Source organism: Hyla sarda, chromosome 5 (genome assembly GCF_029499605.1).
Source record: "Hyla sarda isolate aHylSar1 chromosome 5, aHylSar1.hap1, whole genome shotgun sequence".
NCBI classification, from domain to species: domain Eukaryota; kingdom Metazoa; phylum Chordata; class Amphibia; order Anura; family Hylidae; genus Hyla; species Hyla sarda.
In genome coordinates this window covers 192,049,028-192,061,733 of record NC_079193.1, presented here as the reverse complement: position 1 = coordinate 192,061,733, position 12,706 = coordinate 192,049,028, and the positions used below count along the sequence as shown (strand labels likewise).

The following is a 12,706-nucleotide window of genomic DNA, read 5'->3' as shown; positions in this document are numbered from 1 at the left end:
GGGTGCCTCCAGCTGTTGTGAAACTACTACTCCCAGCATGCCCGGACAGCCTTTGGCTGTTCGGGCATGCTGAGAGTTGTAGTTTTGCAACAGCTGGAGGCCCCCTGGTAGGGAAACACTGACTTTCAGTATTTAAATTCGTTTTTACCTGCTCTGGCCGCCCCCCGCTTGCAGCAGCACAGGGGAGTCGGCCCGAGAAGATAATCGCAAGTTTTCCCGAGGGGCCATATCGTTATATCGCAAAAAGCAAAAATCGCGGTTCGATTGCTTTTGCGATATACCGTGCAGCCCTAGTAGACACATATGATCACCACCTAAAGGGGTACTCTGGTGCTAAGACATTTTATCTCCTATCCAAAGGATAGGGGATAAGATGCCTGATCACAGGGGTCCTGCCGCTGGGGACCCCCGTGATCTTGCACGCAGCACCCCTTTAGAATCAGTCCCTGGAGTGTGTTCAGTCTGGGTCTGATTACTGGCGATCACGGGGACGGAGCATTGTGACGTCACGGCTCTGCCCCCGTGTGACGTCACGCTCCGCCCCCTCAATGCAAGCCTCTGGGAGGGGGCGTGACAATGCAAGCGTGACAATGCAAGCCCCCTCAATGCAAGCCTATGGCGATCACGGGGATGGAGCATTGTGATGTCATGGCTCCACCCCTGTGTGTCATCACGCTCCGCCCCCTCAATGCAATCCTATGGGAGGGGGCATGACAATGCAAGCCTATGGCGATCACGGGGATGGAGCATTGTGACCTCATGGCTCCACCCCCGTGTGACGTCAGGCTCAGCCCCCTCAATGCAAGCCTATGGGAGGGGGCATGACAATGCAAGCCCCTCAATGCAAGCCTATGGCGATCATGGGGACGGAGCATTGTAACGTCACGGCTCCACCCCCTCAATGCAAGCCTATGGGATAAAGCGTGGCAGCAGGGGTGCTGCGTGCAAGATCACGGGGGTCCCCAGCGGTGGGACCCCCGCGATCAGGAATCTTATCAGGGGATAAGATGTCTTAGTGCTGGAGTATCCCTTTAATTTAGCGAGGGGACACAGGACCCCCTTTCGTATGATTGCAGAGAGTCCCAGTGATTGGACCTCTCAAATGGTCACACATTATGGAGAGGTAATAAATGTTGTTCGTGGGCATCCACGTTAATGGACTACAACATCCAAAACTCCTTGCAAATACTTTTTACAAATCAGTAAGAGAAGGGTAAGAGATAACAGTTTCCATTAACATATGCAAAACACAATGTTCTGCCTTTCTCTATCCGAAGACATTCAGTGAAATGGTAATGTAACATTATAGCACACAGCTATTAATGACAGTAAGGCAGCCTTCATTATATTATATTCATCCTTGTCACTGTCTGTCTACCACAAAAAACTTGTCATTGATCTAGAGTTCTTCCAGTGTGTATTTTAGTCAGAAAGAATTCACCGTGATAGAGAATGTCTGACAGGAAGATGTAATGTAATCCTAGTAACACTTGCATATTCTTGTATAGCCCACATCTACTTTATGCTTTTTTTTATTTGAGCTATTCAATATACAGACATAAAAACATAACACAGAATACAAATACCCCCAGTGCTATAAAAAAAAACACTGACTTTCCAACCTACTCAACTAAATATAAGTCCTATCTCTGACATCCTGAGGAACATCAGATACACAGTGCATTCGGAAAGACCCTTTCATTTAAAAAAAAAAAAAAAAAAAAAATCCCCATTTTTGCCGCAAGGTTTACACACCTGGATTTGGGGATTGTCTACCATTCTTCAATGTAGATCCTCCCAAGGTCTGCCAGGTTGGATGGAAGAGCTTGCATTCTCAGTCTCATATTTTTTGTATATTTGTGACAGTGTCTTGTGTATGTTAATAATGTCAGCTAATCAAATATATTTTTTATACATTTTTATTGAAATTCAGTGTCTCTTGTAAGTGGTTCCTATAGGTTTATATGTCTTGTATGCCAAGGCCTACCTGCAGCAAGTCCATCGGCTAGTCTATACCTGATCCTGCTTCAAAATACAAAAAGAAATGTAATAAACTATGTTTTTATTCAATAAAATAAAAGGAATGCTGATTTATGCCAGCTCCATACAGCTTAAACATGATGTAAATGCAGGCAGAACTATTTACTATATCGTAATTCATTTACTATGTCCTAAGTCCCTACTATTCATCATGGTCTTGGCTGCTTTTGGCATATATTCTATTTATACATTGTGGTTCCCTAATATGATCAATGAATCATTGTCATATGAGCATTATACACATTGGCCCTGATTTACTAAGAGGTTGTGTAGGTTTCTTTGTCGGTTTTAAATTCCCTACAATTTTTTTTTTACACATGCTCTAATCTGTAGGGTTTTCCTCAGCGAAATCCACCACATTTTCTGTGAAAACCTTAGTAAATATGTTGGGTTTCTCAACAGCCAGGCCCCATTTTCAGGTTCTCTCAGTAAAATGGAAAGTTGGTTGGGTTTTTCATTTCTGGCGCTGACAGAATTCTGGTGCAGGTAGAATTCTGGCGCAATGAGACAGAAATCTGTTGCAATGAGACAGAATTCTGGCGCAGACAGAGTTTATGGTGCACAACCCAACACATTGTTTTATAATAGTAAATTAGGGCCATTGTGCCTCAAGCTACTGGAAAAAGAATAGTGGGAACTGAGAATAAACAATTGCCAAGTATGCACACAGATGATGTAAAGATACATAGATACTTAGTGAGGGAGTTGTTGGGGAGGGTGTTGGAAAATATGAAGTTAATAACAGAGATACGGAGCAGTATATGGTGTACCCCAATATGGGATAATGAGAACCTCCCAGAAATAAGGAAAAGCTCTGAATATCTGAACTGGGATGAGAAGGGAATTGTGTACATGGACCAGGTTTGCTTAAACGGGGAGATAATGGAGTGGAAGGGGTTATGTGAGCGGTTTGATTTAAATGAGAAATTTTTTTTGGGTTATGTCCGATTTAGGGACGCTTGGAGACGGGAAGCACTGAAAGAAAAATTAAGGGTGAATAGGTATGACATTACAGAATATATTAGGATAACACAATGTGGAAAGAGGAAAATCATGAGTTCTTTATATAAAATGTTAGGGGAGAAGGGATGGGAAGATGTAGTAAAAAGATTAGGATGGGCACGAGATATAGGAGGGATGACAGATGTAGAGTGGAAAACGGCGTTGAGGAATATTGGTAGCTCCACGATTAATGCAAATAATAGGGTGTCTTTTTTGATGTTAGTATATCGAGCACAGTACTCCCCACAATTTCTTTATAAAATTAAAGCAAAAGAGAATTCACAATGCCCCAAATGTGGGAAGGAGGGAGAAATCTGATTACATATGATATGGAACTGCACAAAGTTGCAGAAATTTTGGGATGAAGTTTTCAAAACAATAAAAGATAGAACAGAGGTGGTTCTAATGTTTGAACCCAAGGTCGCAATATATGGATTGGAGACTGGGGGAACTAAGTATACAGAGCTTGTATTGGGAGTATTAGGAGTGGCAAAGATCTTGATACTAAGGAAATGGATGGCACCAGTAGCACCCTCAATGGATGAATGGTTGGAAGGTGTAAATAAGGCTAGGCTTTATGAGATGATGTTTTATAAGAACAGTGGGAAAAAACAAAAAATAAAGAGCAAATGGCTATCCTGGGAGAAAGGCGAGAAGAGAGCGTGAAGAGTAAGGAACGAAAGGTAGTATAAGGGAAGGGCCAGGCTGACTTAAGAGGGAGGGAGGGGAAGGAGGGGGGGGAGCAGGGGGTTGATAGGGGTTATTAGGAATTTCTAAGGATTTATTTTATCTATTTATTGTATGTTAAAAAATTAATAAAGAAATAAAAAAAAAATATACATAGATACTAAATGTTGACCCATGAGCACTAAATGCAATGTTTTTAAATTACCCTAAATTCTGTGTATAATCATTTTACACCAATAGAGAGGACATAGCTCACAATTATTATACAGAGCTCTAAATACCGTACTTTCTTTAGGGCAGCCAGTGATAAAATTCTGAGCACGTATCTAAACATTGTATATGTTATGAATGTTATCACAGGGACACAAAAAGGAAAGACATATGTGAACGTTTTATAAATGGTATAAACATCCCTCATCTGGACATGTTTAGGGGAGATGAGACAAGGTGACCACTGCTACCCTTCCCCACACTTTTTAACTTGGTGCTCGATCCCTTGTTGTACTGCTTCCAATACACAGACACCTTCCCGAGTGAAGTACTTAAGCAAAAAGTGTCAGCCTTGGACGATGATACTATCCTTATGATATCCAACCCTCAGTATTCTTTGCTGTGGCTCTTGAAAACAAGATAGCGTACTGGTGGCCTTTCAGTCTATTCCATCAATCTGGAGAAATAATTGGGAGTAGTGATGGGAGGTATCAATTTTCTATATACCGCAATACCGGTCGCCCGACCCCCCGCCGCCCTCCCCCCCCCCCCCACATGAATCATCAGCCACATTGCGTTGTCCCCACATCGGTGATCTAGTCATATATGACCCGTGGGCACTGCTCTGCTTCTCCTCCTGTGAGCACTGCACATCCTCCCCATGTCGGGAAATGAATGATTTTTGAGCCGCGGGCACAGGACTTCTGATCAGAAGGGACAGGGATCAGAAGCTCTGCAGTGTTCACTGGCTTTCAGCACTTGCAGGCGGAGGAGACAGCTTCCGTTTTCCCATCAGAACAGAAGTCCTGCGCCTGTGGCTCACAAATCCTTCATTTCCCAATGTGGGGAGGATGTGCAGTGCTCACAGGAGGAGAAGCAGAGCAGCGCCTGCCGGTAACATAAGATTAGCTCCCTGATGTGGGGACAGAGTGCTGCGGCTGATAATTTATTCGGTGGTGGGGGGCAGTGCCCTCGAGTCATATATGATAAGCTCACCAGGGCCTGCTGAAGGGGCAAGAGAAATTGGTGGGAAAAAAAATACAGTTGAATACTGTGAAACCACCATAATTTAGAAAAATACTGTGATATACATTTTTGGTCATACCGCCCAGCACTAATTGGGAGGTGCTTTTTTTCAAGAGCCACAGTCAACCCACCTGGGTAAGGCAAATTTCAATTTAGTGGAAAACTTCACATGTAACCTACCTACGGGTGGATAGGGGAAAAGATGTTTGATCGCGGGGGTCCCACTGCTGGGGACTCCCGCAATCTCTCCTGCAGCCCCCTGCGTCATCACTGCACGGAGCTAAGTTTGCTCCATGCGTGATGACTCACCATACAGGAAACTGTATATCAAGAAACAGGAATACATATCCGCACTCACCACAAAGTGAACAACTCGATGTTCCTCAAACCGGGACCGACTGGGGACTTCGGCAGCAGATATGCATAGCGCTCAGAGGCGAACAACCGGTGTTTTCGCACACTCAGTGCTTCATCCGGCTACTCACCATACAAGGGCAGGAGTCTTGTGACGTCACAGCCCCACCCCCTTGTGACATCATGCACCCCCCCTTCAATGCAAGTCTATGAGAGGGGGCCATCACACCCCCTCCCACAGGCTTACATCGAGGGGGCGGGGCGTGACCGCACAAAGGGGCGGAACCGTGACATCACAAGACTCCGGACCCTGTATGTGGAGTAATCACGCATGGAGCAAACTTAGCTCCATGCAGTGATGACGCCGGGGGGGGGGGGCTGCAGGAGAGATTGCGGGGGTCCCCAACAGCGGGACCCCCTGTGATCAGAGATCTTATACCCTATCCCTTGGATAGGGGATAAGATGTCTAGGGTGGAGTACCCCTTTAAAGGGGTTATCTAGCAAAATGTTTTATTTGCCCATTATGCCCTGGCTATCAAAATTTTAATAATAAACGTTAACTTACTTTCTCAGCTCCCCTGATATCGCTGGTATTGCTCTCCCATCCTCTTGTGCTGTCTTTATCCTGCTTTTGAGGCCTGATACTTCATACTGTAGCTCAGCTATTCGCTGGCCACAGCGATGTTTTACCTCGGACAGTTTTAGGCAGAGTGGCAGCCTAATACATTCCACTGCCGCTTAGCCTATTGCTGGCTGAGGCAGAACATCCCTGGATTGTGAGGTGTCACAATAAAGACCACACCAAAGGATAGGAGAGCGATACCAGCGACATCAGGGGAGCAGTAATATAATGTTTATTATGTTAATTGTGGCAGCCTGGCAATATGGGCGATAAATAATTTTTTTCTGGATAAACCCTTCAACTGGAACACCTTTTTTTTGCATCATTAATACACAGGTGCACATACCTTTCCTCCATTCCTAAAGGTAATTTACTTAATGCTCTCAAAAAAAGACATACAATTGTTTGCGTGTCATTAGTTTAGTTAGATTTTGTTTGTCTATAATAGCAACATGGACCACATTCTAGTTATATTCAATGCAGGAATCCAAAGGGTTTATTTATGTTGTCGGGTTATTTTGTACCGATATAGTCAAATGTTATAATATGAAAGGTATATGAAAGACAAAACATGGCAAAATGGCCGCCATGTTGTATGAATTCTCAGAAGGCACCAAGTAAATAGGCCTTAGTGGAATTAATTGAAAGACCAAAGTATCTCTCTAGAAATGTGTATTCCTGTCAATGTTTGAAAAGGTGTCATCTCTTCTAAGAGACATGAAAATAGGAACTAGGGGTATGATAAACAAGTCAGACAATGGTTTATTGACAGTGCTTTACAGAAACAATGACAAAAGTCTTGAGAGAAACAAATACTTGAGATCTTAATATCTTAACCGTGTTAGCTGGAATTGCACACAATAGTTTTCATATTTACTAAGCTAGTGATACCGGGGGACTGTAAACAAAAGACATGTCCCTGAGAGTCAGTCTACAATGAGCAGATTCAGCCAGCCAAAGGTAAAATACAGATTAATACATGTCTTCATAAGACCATTCCTATATATGATCTTATAATATGATCTCTGTAGCATGATTATGCCATCTTGCCCTATTTAACAAAATTGATATATATAACTGATAGATAGTGGCATTATAACGATTAGTATTATTATGTATACAGCTATGTAGTCAAGTGCTGTATTAAATTGTCTAAATAATGTGTGGGATATCCAATCATATAATTTGTGTTACCTGATAAGTTATTCAGTAATAGTATATCATATAATGATAAATATAGTAGCCATGATACATGATATAGATATATCTATCACTTATGGTGAATTTAATCACACAGAATATACAGTTATAATTAATGATAAGCTGTGATGTCATGTGACTAGACAGGTGACTAGCCCTGATCTCCATACACACACCCACCAGTCATCATTGGATGATCGGATATTTGTTTGGGTGGATCTTTAAGTGAGAAAACAAGCTAAAAGCAGGTGTAAGGAGGACAGGAGGAAAAAAGGAAAACTGCAGAACACAGAAAGAGGGACCCCATCCTCATCAGAGAAGTTCCTAGAGGCTACCTGAAGAGGCGGAGCCATGAAGAGCAAGGGAGAAAACTTTAGTCCATAAGTAATTTCTTCTCTGATAACAGGTTATGACTACAGGCGTTTCCATGGACCCCGGGCAGCCATCTTTCTTTCATCCAGAAGTACTCTCGGTAAGATACACAGGTTTCTTATTTGATTATGTTAAATTTTTTATGTGGACAGAATTATGTTATGTATATGAGCAGACCTCACATATATAATCTCAATTATGAGATGCTAATAGTAGTTTATAAGCCACACCCCCTCCTACTGCAGATGAATGGGGCGTGTCTTATGGGGATCAATGCAATGATCATATTGCATATTAGCATAGACTCTTGGGATCTTCCTCTGCTCCACCACATGATATAATAATTCCCACGAGGAAACTTAACCCCTTAAGGACCCAAGACATATGGGTACGTCCTGGGTCCCGGTCCTGCGATATAACGCGGGACCCGCCTCTAATAGCGCGCGGCACTGATCGCGGTGCCGCGCGCTATTAACCCTTTAGACGCACGCTCAAAGCTGAACCGCGCGGCTAAAATCGAAAGTGAAAGTTGCCCGTTAGCTCAGGGAGCTCAGGTATACCGCGGTATCCCGAACAGCTGTAGCACAGGAGGAAGGTCTCTTACCTTCCTTCCTGCAGTCCGATCGTCGATTGAATGCTTCAAGCCTGAGATCCAGGCTTGAGCATTCAATCGCCGAAAACACTGATTGATCCATTCCTATGGAGATGGATCAATCAGTGTAAAAGATCAGTTAATGCAATGTTATAGCCCCCTATAGGAGCTATAATATTGCATAAGAAAAGTGTAAAAAAAATCATTAACCCTTTCAATGATCCCTTCCCCTAATAAAAGTTTGAATCACCGGGCATTTCCAAGAATAAAAAAAACACAGTGTAAATAAAAATAAACATATGTGGTATTGTCGCGTGCGGAAATGTCCGAATTATAAAAATATACCACTTTTTAAACCGCACGTTCAATGGCGTACGCACAAAAAAATTCCAAAGTCCAAAATAGCGCATTTTTGATCACTTTTTATACCACAAAAAAGTGAATAAAAGTGATCAAAAAGTCTGGTCAGAGTAAAAATGGTACCGCTAAAAACTTCAGATCACGGCGCAAAAAATTAGCCCTCATAGCTCCCTGAACACAGAAAAATAAAAAAGTTATAGGGGTCAGAAGATGACCATTTTAAACGTATAAATTTTCCTGCATGTATTCATGATTTTTTTCTGAAGTGATACACAATCAAACCTATACAAGTAGGGTATCATTTTAACCGTATGGACCTACAGAATAAAGATAAGGTATAATTTTTGCCGAAAAATGTACTGCGTAAAAACGGAAGCCCCCAAAACTTACAAAATAGTGTTTTTTCATCAATTTTGTCGCACATTGATTTTTTTTCCCGTTTCACCGTAGATTTTTGGGTAAAATGACTAATGTCATTACAAAGTAGAATTAGTGACGCAAAAAATAAGCCATCATATAGAATTTTAGGTGAAAATTTTAAAGAGTTATGATTTTTAAAGTTAAGGAGGAAAAATTGAAAATGAAAAAACGGAAAAAGCCCGGGTCCTTAAGGGGTTAATTTAAGTCTTCCTAATTAGTAGCGTACTATAAATTAAATATTTAGTACCGTATCTAACCAGAGATAGTTGTGGTTAGAACTGGGCGGGGTTTACTCCCATTTTATACATGTAAAATGCCCTTTAGATATCATGTATTCTGATGATCTCTATGGAAAGTAATATAAATGATGTCTGAACTAACCTACTTCTGTGAATAAGCTTAATATTATAAAAAAAAAAACATACTAATACATCATTGACATATCTGACATTACATCCTTGATATTCTTTATCATTTCATTTGTATTATGGTCTGTTTTTTTATTACTCTCCTTAATGTTAATCATTTGTAATCAATAAATGTTAGGGATCTACTGATATCGTTTTTTTAGGGCCGATACCGATAATCTGTGGAGGTTAGGGCCAATAGCCGATAACTTATACCGATATTCCGGTATAAGTTATCGGCTATTTAACCCCCTGCGACACCGCTGCAGATCATTGATTTAAAGCGGGCGCTTTAAATCAATGATCTGCAGTGGCTTTTGCGGGGCCATAGGCCGCCGCCGCCGCCACCCGCTTCTCTCCCCCTACCTGTCAGGGTGGTCCGGGCCATCCATCCTTCCTTCCTGTAGTGTCCGGGGGCGTTCCGGGTGGAGGGTGAACCGGTCCGGGCTGTCCTTCTTCTCCGGGGGTCCTCTTCTCCACTCCGGGCAGGCTCCGGCCTAGTACGCTGCATAGACGCCGCTGCGCAGTGACGCCCGTGTGCAGCGATGCACCTGATGTCACGGCGTAGCGGCGTCTATGCAGCGTACTAGGCCGGAGCCTGCCCGGAGTGGAGAAGATGACCGCCGGAGAAGAAGGACAGCCCGGAGGACCGGTTCACCCTCCACCCGGAACGCCCCCGGACACTACAGGAAGGAAGGATGGATGGCCCGGACCACCCCCATTAAGGGTAAGTTTAATTTTTTTATTGACTCGGAGGGTGGGGGAGGAGCACGACCGGTATAGCGGTATGGGCAAAAATCCATACCGGTATACCGCCCAGCATCACGGTCGGGGGTGCGACGCGGTGCGGTGGGTCGGGGGTGCGGTGCTGCGGGTCGGGGGGGTGGCGGTCGCAGTGTGGGGGGCGGGGCATTATCGGCTTATCGGCAAGGTAATTGCCGATACCGATAATGCCCAAAATTGTGATTATCGGCCGATAATATCGGTCATACAGATAATCGGTCGATCCCTAATAAATGTACATATCATTTTTATAATAACTGCATTATTATTTTATTATATTGCAAAAGTTACTTCTACCACTACTTCAAAGAACTCATATCTGGGAAAATAGTCAGGCCCAGATATGGTGAATTGCATTGTTTGCGTATTTTTGGCAATTCATAACGGTCATAATATTTTTGTTGACCATAATTAATAATTCATAAATGAGTTATTAACCCCGACAATGTTTTCTTGCAACTGTGGTGTTTTAGAGACACACTGCAATAGCTATGGTCTGGCATCTCTAAAGCGGCTTTCACACTATAAAGTTCCTCCGTTTTAAAGATCCGTTATAATGTCCCGTTAGGAAAACCCTTAAAAACGGCCGTTACAAAATCCCATTAAAAGTCTATGGGATTTTTCCATTATCTGTTCTAACCCGTCATAGCCCGTTATGAACAACGGACGTTATTTTGTGAGGGGAGAAAAAAAGTGCATGTAACGTTTTTTCTCACCTCAAAAAATAATGTCCGTTTTTCATAACGGGCTATGACGGGTTAAAACTGATAATGGAAAAATCCCATAGACTTTAATGGAATTTTGTAACGGCCATTTTTAAGGGTTTTCCTAAAGAGACATTATAACGGATCTTTAAAACTAAGGAACTTTATAGTGTGAAAGCAGCCTCCCACACTCTCTAAGAAGGTATTGGAAAGTCAAAGAGAACCGCTTGTTTTCTTTCTGATCTCACTGTCTTCAATTCCATATCCATAGAATTAATGGAGCCTCATCAGAACAACAAGTGATGTCATATAATAATAATTCTGTATTTATATAGCACACACAGATTTCACAGTGCTGTAGACAAAAATGGGTCCCTGTTTCCATTAGAGCTCACAATCTGAATTCACGTATCATTATGTTTTTGGAGTGAGGGAGGAAACTGGAGTACCTAGAGAGAACCCACACAAACACTGTCACTGGCTTTGCTACTGATTCACTTTTATGGTAAGGCAACGTAAAAGTATACAAGCAGATTTGCAATTCAAGTGTAACTAGTATGATAGGTATAATAATCCCCTATTAGTTTACTGGTAGTCACCCAACTTTTCTAAAAATAGCAGGAGGATTATTGCGGGAGTCCCTGGTCGGGGTTGTCCCAAAAATCCAACTTGCGGGAGTGGCGCTGCACCGGGAGGTTGAAGAAGTAGACGCAGGGAGTTGATATGTGAAAAACCCTTTTTATCCACCAAAGTGCTGATTGTACAGAGGCAAAAAGGTTTTCAAAATTGTCTTTGTAGGCTGGACAACGCATTTCGAGAGGGGATTTATCACATATTAACTGCCTGCGTCTACTTCTTCAACCTCCCGGTGCAGCGCCGCTCCCGCAAGTCAGATTTTTGGGACAACCCCCGCCAGGGACTCCCGCAATCATCCTCCTGCTACGTTCCCGACTGCTGCCAGCGGTACCGACGATTGGCGGCTCCTGGACCGTGCTGCAACCTACAAAGCGAAAATCAGAGTTGTGCCTGCAGCTAGCACAACATCACAAGGTGAGCGGCATTCTTTTACCCCTACATACCTCACTCTTTATCTAAAATTACTGTCACTCTGTTTTTTCTCGCCCTGCTGCAGCTTTTCTGAAAAGAGATATAACTAAACAGCAGCTAAATAAATCCACATACTTGACAGAAAACTTCTAAACTTTCCTAACAACTACAATGGAGGGGATGGTATGGCAGGCTTCAGTATTACCCAGCACCTTAATCAGAATACCTGACTTCAACTGGCTTCAACAGTACAGTCTTTATGTAACATGTAATAAAGAAATAGATGTTCTCTGTACAGGAAATGCATTGTATATCACAATCTTTATAAGCTTCAGATATGATATCAGGAGCCATTCTCTACTCGGTTATTAAATATTACAGTAAAAGGTTCTCAAAATGACATTCCTCTCTTCAACAGCTTCTTGTATTCTCTGCTATCCTGCTCTGTTCTTCAGCTCATAGCATAAAGAACGTACAGATACTGAGCTCCTGATCTGGGACAAGTGCCAGAGTAGACATTGTGAGCAAAAGCCTTCTTACTAAAGAGACACAGAATAGCAATATAAAATAGGCAAACTCAATGAAATTACCTGGATTTCTGCAATTATTGCTAATAAAATGTGATCTGGCTGGTGTCTAAGTCACAATTGTAGACAAAAACAATGCATTGTATATTACACACAAAAGTTGTACTGTTCATGTCTTATATTAAGTAAACATCCACAGTGCAGGAAGAAAGTGACCCTCTATGTGACTTTTTCAAGAGCTAATTGGTTAAAGGTGTTTCAATAAGGAGATAACATTGGACGTACAGGTTTTAAAGGTACTTAGCTCATTAAATGCAGGTACAGACCCAGGCACTAATAAACCTGTCTTTGG

General features: G+C 42.5%; 1 protein-coding gene and 1 long non-coding RNA gene across 2 annotated transcripts in view; one reads left to right on the top strand and one right to left on the bottom strand.

The window, feature by feature from the left end:
• Positions 1-12,706, bottom strand: part of ANKH (ANKH inorganic pyrophosphate transport regulator) — a 163,638-nt gene that overhangs the window by 87,399 nt on the left and 63,533 nt on the right. The window lies entirely within an intron of this gene.
• LOC130273709 (uncharacterized) lies at positions 7,571-12,283 on the top strand. Its single transcript, XR_008844095.1, has 3 exons — positions 7,571-7,614; positions 11,579-11,830; positions 11,913-12,283. It is a non-coding gene; the product is annotated as an uncharacterized LOC130273709 (long non-coding RNA).